Source organism: Natrix helvetica (assembly GCF_964273705.1).
Source record: "Natrix helvetica genome assembly, chromosome: 1".
Classification (NCBI taxonomy): Eukaryota; Metazoa; Chordata; class Lepidosauria; order Squamata; family Natricidae; genus Natrix; species Natrix helvetica.
In genome coordinates this window covers 4,393,910-4,401,802 of record NC_138548.1, presented here as the reverse complement: position 1 = coordinate 4,401,802, position 7,893 = coordinate 4,393,910, and positions in this window count along the sequence as shown.

Below are 7,893 nucleotides of genomic sequence, written 5' to 3'. Positions count from 1 at the left end.
AATCTTATTAACCAGGTGCAGGTGCAAGATGACCTTGATTGTATGAAAAAGAATGTTATTTTGACTATATATCTCCCATGCACCATACAATTTTCCCTCCCAGTTTCCCACAGTGGAATATGTGGAAGGCTTGAAGGCCAAATGTAAAAGATGGCTTCCAGGCCTGACACGCTGCTTTGTACTTCAAAACTGATCATTCAGATGTTTTTTTTTGCCCCCTCCTGCTCTATCAAAGAGGCATAGATAGATGATTTCATATCAATCTTATAAAAAATGATAACAATAACAAAAAAACCTTAATCAATGTCTTCTTTGATCCTGGAAGATTAACATTTGAACTTTGCTCTACCTGTCTGACTAGAAAATGTCCCTTCTGGACAAGCATCACATTGGTAGCAGCAAATCTGCTTGCCCTCTAGAACTCTTTTCCTCTCTCCTGCATGGCATCTCTTCATGCCACACCTCGCAAAAGGCACCTTCTGAAAGAGAAAAGAGAAATACTTAGTATGACCTAAACAGTGAACCTGCTGCATTCATTATTTTCCCCATTCCTATTCCCTTTCCTTATTCCTACTTCTATATTCAGAATCTGTTCACAAGAGATATATTGCCACTGTCTTTCAGAAATCAAGAACAATCCTGAGGTAATCAGGCCAGGATCACTCCTGACACACCCATGGATGTGGGAGTTTGGATCTGGAATCTCAGCTTTCAAAAGAAGGCTTGTGATGGGACTAGAGCATTTCTAAAAGAAAGAACCATGAGGATACAAATGAGCATCAAAGGTCCATGTAAATCACTGTTACTTGCTATAATTGCATCCAGTGGTTCAAGCAGATGTTGTTCCCACACTTAAACCTTTGTGAAATGACATAAATGAAACCTCAAACCAGTGGTGGGATTCAAATTTTTTTACTTCTGATTCTGTGGATATGGGCTTGTTTGTCTTGGTAAGCATGGCTTGGTAGGTGTGGCAGGGGAAGGATACTGCAAAATCCCCGCTCCCTCCTAATCACCTGGGACTCAGGAGGCAGAGAATAGATGGATGCAGGGCTAGTCAGAGGTGGTATTTACCAGTTGTCCAAACTACTTGAAATTTCTGCTACTGGTTCTCTAAACTGGTCAGAACCTGCTGAATACCACCCCTGCCTCAAATGTGTTACATGGAAAGCAGTTTTTTCACCAAATGACTGCAATGATTTCTGACTCAATTATTTTTCAAGTTAGAAAGGTTTTGTGCACCTCAGGAAGAGAATGAATCTTTCCCTGAACTGACAGCATTTTCATTCAGCTCACCTTTGTGGCCCAGACGATTCCATCAGAGTTAATGGTAAGATTTTGGCTTTGAGAAGCCTCAGGATTTACTTGCCCAACTTTTATGGGGACAAGAGATAGATTGGGGTAGACAACCCAATTGAGAAGATCATAATGAGCAGATCCCAGTCCATCTTGTGAGAAGGAGACCTCATCTCCAGCACTGTTGTTGAACTGCACATTGCTCAAATAGGGAAGAATCTGAAAGAAAGGAGAGCATCAGATATTGGAGTATTTGGGTTAAAAATACACATGAGACTTCACAGTTTCTATCATCACATAATGGCCATCTTGAGAAGATGGCTTTATAGTTTCAGGCCAGGAACCCATTAGGACCACTTTGAATCTTGCGCTGTGCTGTGGTTGTCATAGAAACAGAATCACAGTATTGGAAGGGACATTGGAGGTCTTCTAGTCCAAGCCCCTGGTCAAGCAACAGACCCTCTAGAGTTTTAGACAAGTGGCTATCCTGTCTCTTCTTCAATGTCTCCAGCAATGCGGCACCCACAACTTAAGAAATTTCCCCTTAGTTGTAGGTTGCTTCTCTCCTTGGTCAGTTTCCATCCGTTATTAATCAGAAGCTGTTTTCACACAGCAAGTTGAGTAGCACAAGAAATTGTAAACTAAAGAAAAGGGCAGAGATGAATTGGTATGGGAGTATGCAGATATTTAATCAGGAACAGAAGTAGTTCATATTGGGAGCTTCCGATCTAAGTATCTGTGGACTGAGTCAAAACCTACATAAATTACCTGCCATGACTGGACATCTGAGATCCTCTTTCCAAGTCTCATCATGGTTGGTCCAACTCTGGATCCATACATTGCATGTAAAGCATGTGCCAGAGCATGAACAGCATTGTAGATGTTGTAACTTTCTCCTGTCATGCTCCTTTCAAAAGTGTAATTGGGCAGATTCCACACATTCTCCTTTCCTGTACATTGTTTTTCTCCCTTTGGAGGGATCTTTCCTGATTTATGGATCTTGCACCCAAATGCATCTTCCCACCATGGAGGGAGAAAGACATCTCCTTTGGGGTTCAAGGGGTCTAAAGAAAGGAGGAAGTGCCTGAATTCTGAGACATCCCTGGAGTGGTCCCTAAAATGCAAGACCCCATGAAAAAGCTTTATAAATTGCAATGTTTCTTCAGATTCTTCCACACCAATTTTCCAATGTGAAGTGAAGATATAAACTTTAATTAAGGATACTTTTCTGAGTTTTCCAAAATAATGTACCATTATTATTACACTACTAGTAATAATGAAGTCTCCAAACATAATAAACACTTCTGCTTTAGACCAGGTATGGAAATTGAGAACAAACTTGTTCATAGTGATTTGAACATCATCCAGTTTCAGCATTAGAGTGAAGGCCAGGCAGATCTCCTTCTCCTGGAGCATTGGCATCAGAGTTGAGATGAAACATTCTCCCCTTTCATCTTCAGGGGCCAAAAGCCCAACCCAGTTCCACTGGAAATACAGGAGCAGCTGGACTAAACCCACATACTGAGGAGATTCCTTGGGATTAATCCGGAAGAAGGAAGGATAAACTCTTCTCTCTTCCCGAGAGAACTCAAAGCCAACACCAAGCTGGAGAACAAGAGAATCTTTTTTTGAAGACAAAGTAAACGTTTTGTGCTGACTTTAGTAGTTACAATTGTGTGGTTGATGGCCCTCGCAGTGAGACTGACTCACTTTGACTGGCAAACTTAATCTTCTTCCCTTCTTAGCCATTTTTATTGGTTGTGAAGACAAGAGAAGAAACCAACTGCCTGATACAGACAATAAATGGCATTAAAATTATCACCACCCTTTAATAAAGAATAAATTAAGATTCACAAATTCATTATATTTCTCTCCCCCCACCAAAAAAACCTACTTTAAGTTTCATCTTTGGCTTCTCTGTGTGGCTTTGATCTTTATCTATTCCATACTGTATCCAAGAGAGCTCTCTTACCTGTGGGACCTTAAAGATGCTGAAGATGGAAGCCATCAGCCTTGAGGTTTTTGCACTGAGACCACCAATGATGGACAGCAGAGTGTCCTGCAGGTCACATTTGTAACCTGGAACCACTTGGCCTTGTGAGGAGAGCATGGAGAGGCTATTTAAGGAAATAGACATCTCTCTCTGGAAATGGCCATAGATGTGGAAGCCAAGGGTGATGTTGAGGAGCAGAAGAAAATCTTTATTGACCTGGGAGACTGCAAACATCAAGGCAAGGAACTGCTGGTAGTTACTGATGTTGATTCTGTAGTGAGAAAAACATTAGAGAACATCACAAGGAAAGCTTGTGCATATCTGCAGAATTTGCTTCACTCTTGGGGGGGGGGGAATTTGGGCTGCAGAAACTCCCAAATTTCATTGGGTTTTGGGTTTTTTCAAAGGATTTCCCTTGCCTAAACTTGGATGACTTTGTGAGAAAAGAGACAATTGTTTCCATAGATATAATGAGCTGTTTTATACTCTCTTATCATCCCTGCCATGTTCACTTTTCTGCAGTGTCTGCAATCCTCTCCAGCTGCTCTCCTTTCACCGTAACTGTTTAAGGTCTCTCTTGGAGCAGCTTCTTCAGGTTGTGTAAAGATTGGTGAGCAGAAGATTACACCTCATAGATGCACTGAAGGCCATTATTCTTGAGCAATGCTGATTCCAACACTGAGAGGGATTTTTGTAACTCCTGAACACTTGAAGAGTGTTGAGCTTCTACTTGAGTTTTCTGCCAGAAGTTACTGGTCAGATTAATATTATAATTTGATTTCCTCACTAGGCCAGCACAGCTTCCCTCTCCATTTTTGTTGTCTATCATTTTTCCTGATGAAGAGATTGAGAATTCCAGCCTATTTTAATAGCTTGCTAATTTTTTTGAGAAAAGTACAAAACATGCACTAGATCAGGAAGAAGTATTTCTGAAAAAAGTCCCTGAAATTAAAGCAAAGAGAACAATTATCTCCATGTTTCCCCTCCAGTTGAAACTTACTTTCGATGTAAAAAAAGATTCAATGTATTAAAGTCAAAGACAGGAGACTTTACAATGCTTCCAAAGTGCAAATTCCCACCGATAATGAGATCACCAGACCTATAGTAGCTTTCATCTAAGTCAATATAATCCTTGAACACACATTTGGTTTGCAGCCTCTTTGCTGTAGTTGGAGCCAGGAGCCAAAAGAACACCAGCATCAGAAGCAGCATAACTCCTGCCTGGTCATTCTTATCTCCTTCCCTCCTAGAACAGAAATGAAGGTTTATGCAGAAACTGATGTGAAGATTCCTGAAATCTCACTGGACCTTTAGCAGATCAGACAACATCTGTGCCACCTGGATGGCACCAGGACAAATTTATATCAACAATGCTATAAACGTTTGGGCCATGACCATAGAGCAAACAAAGGCATGAGAGTCTCTTCAAACCCTGGAGTGAGCTCCTTGCAAGACAGACTAAAGTGACACGTTCTTCTCCCCAGCTGGTGAACTTAGAGTTATTTTTTAAAGCAATTTTAATCTTGGAAGATCGTTGTGTCTAGAAATCCCCAGGGGATACATGAAGAATGCCTGTTCTTCTGATAATTGCAGGGGAAAGCCATTGTCCCATCCCCTTGGCAACAGCTTCTCTTCATACAGCAGGATGGAAAACATATTTGTTTCTCGTTGTGTAATTCACAGAGCAGATGGAGTCCTGGGGAAGCTGTCTAGTTGACCTACACGAAAGTGAACCCTGCACACAACATGCATTTTGGCTTGTGCCCTCATTTGGTCAAATAATTGGAGCACCCCTTGGGAATAGTGGCACAAGGCAGAAATGTAATTTGGGGAAGAATCTCAGAATATTAACTGCAATTTTTTTTGGCAAGTCTTGCAAATTTCTATTGCTGTAGCCTAAGGATAGCAATTGTAATCCCAGTCTCTCTTTTGGTCTTTTGTGGTGCTGCTCCCCAAATTGCCAGGTCTGAAATTTGTTTCTTGAATGTTCATTCACAGGACCAGTTGGAATCGTTCCTACTATACCAGTCTTCCTGCTGCACGACAACCCTGAGCCTCTGGAGGGCATTTCACAGTTGCCTCTGTACCTGCATTCCTACTGCATAGCAGCCTCCATGTCTGGGCTTCTGGATGTCAGACCTGGAAGTCATCTTTTACCTTTGGGATTTCAGGCCTGCCACATTTTCTCCTGTGGGAAAATGGGAGGGGAGATTATGCAGAGTGTGGATGATATATAGCCAAATAACATTATTTCTCAGAAAGTGAAGGTCATTTGGCCCTGCAGCTTCAATGGGGTGACTGGGAAGCATCTCCAGTTTTGGATGGTGCCTGATTGGATCATGTGATGGATATGTAGGTTTTGGGCAGTAGCTTGAAATTTCACTTGGGTGGGGAAAAGCTGGATACTTTCAGATTTGGGTTTTCCCAAATGTGCCAATGTGACATCTCTAATAGAATGGAACTTTGAGGAAACTTAAGCCTCAGGGTCGTCTTTCGTTACTTGGACTTCTGACACTGGGGGGGATTCTCGCAGCTGGCTTTGGAGTTCTCCAGACTTATGGTCCTGAGATATATCTATTTGCTATACATGGGGAAGGCCTTAGAGGAGGCATCTCACCATGGCCACACCATTCATGACTCAATTCAAAACAATGATGACACACCCAGCACGGTTTTCTTGACAGACTACTAGAACGTGATCTCAGGAGGAGCTATCCTGGTCCCCTTTGTCCTGGCCAGATCATGGCCTGATGACTTTGAAATTCTTTTAATGCTGTCCCTCTCCACATGAAGGTTAACCTTCCAACCTCACCAAAGAATTCTCAGTGCATCTGGTTGATAAAATTGTGTGGATCTGTTTTCTGTTGTAGGTCAAGCATGGTATAAATCCTAAGGAGATGATTGTGGAAAGGATTTACCCAGTTATCTAGGAACAGTTTGATCCGGTTGAACCCAAAGAAGTCATCCTTGTGATGTAGATGTGACCCCCTGTGAACTAGATCCATGCCCCTCTTTGGCATGCTGCCCCTGCTTTGTTGGATGCCAGAGGACAAGGTGCTCTCTCTGTTCCTATTTAACATCTACATGTTACCATATAATGAGTTATATCTGCATACTGATGATACCCTGTTGTACATCTGTGTCCCAGGTGAATGAACAGGTGCTGTGGATGTTCCTTCATGGTTCCACATTTTTCTAGCTTACCAAGAAGTAGATTGTGGTCTACTTTATGAAACGCCTTACTGAAATTCACATTTCAAATTCTGCATACTCATATATAGACAGTGGTATGTTGTCTAAAATCTCAAATGATTTGCAACAAATGTTCTATAGATTTTATATATATACTTGTGAGTACGTATTTGAAAAAATTCTGCATCTTTAGCTGTCATGTTTAGACACAAGGAGAATTTTTCCCCGAACACCATCACTCTGCTAAACAAATAATTCCCTCACCACTCTCAAACTATTCACTAAGGCTGTATTACTATTACTATTAGCCTTCTCATTGTTCCTATCACCCATCTCCTCCCACTTATAAATGCAAGACTGTAACTTTATTGCTTATATCCTTATTGTTTATATTCATATTGATTGTGTTCTGTTTGCTTATTTGTACCCTATGACTATCATGAAGTGCTGTACCTTATGATTCCTGATGAATGTATCTTTTCATGTCTTTTGATGTACACTGAGAGCATCTGCACCAAAGACAAATTCCTTGTGTGTCCAATCACACTTGGCCAATAAAGAATTCTATCTATCTACAATGTGGAAAGTCAAAGAGAAGCCCAACCTTTTTCCAATGTGGGGAACTATAGAAACATCACAACTCAATCAATCAATCAGAATAGAGCTGGAAGGGAACTTGGAAGTTCTTCAGCAGAAGAGCTGAAGTCCGCTATTGAAGCAGCATCCTGGTCTTCCATAGCATCTCAGCAGTGCCAAAGGCTGATAGCTTCCATGCCACGCCACATTGAGGCAGTAATTGCTGCAAAAGGGGCCCAAACCAAGTACTGAGTACATATCCATGCTTATACTTTTCAGAGGTCTGATATTGTTCTATGTACAATCCTTGTTGTATTGATTGCATGAAATATTCTAATTTTCTATGATTGTGGATTTGGGGTTTTCATGAGCTGTAAGCCATAATCATCACAATTATGACAAATCACAGCTTGAACTATCTTGCTTTGCATGTAATCCAACGCAGTGGAGCAGCCACAGCCAGGACAACCAGACAAGTGGCAGACTGAGCCCAAGCCCAGAGAACTGGGGTCCTGGTTCCAAGTAATACTCCAACATTAGTTCAAGGCTCTGAGGCTGTTGCTTTTTGAAAGGTCTTGTTTATTGGGTACATCATATCGGCACATTCAAAATTCAAGGTGACTCTGAATAGTTCCTGTGTTTTGGCATATTTAAAATCGAGATACTGGCCTTGAGTCCCAGTTCACATTAGCCAACCAAGCGGGTGATGAGCATAATAAAACTCCCCTCCTGCCATTGCTTGGATATGCTGGGTCAGCTTCAGCTCTCAGGAGCCTCATCAGTGTTATGTTGGGCACTCTGAAACATTCTCCATTCCACAAATCTCTCCCCCCCCC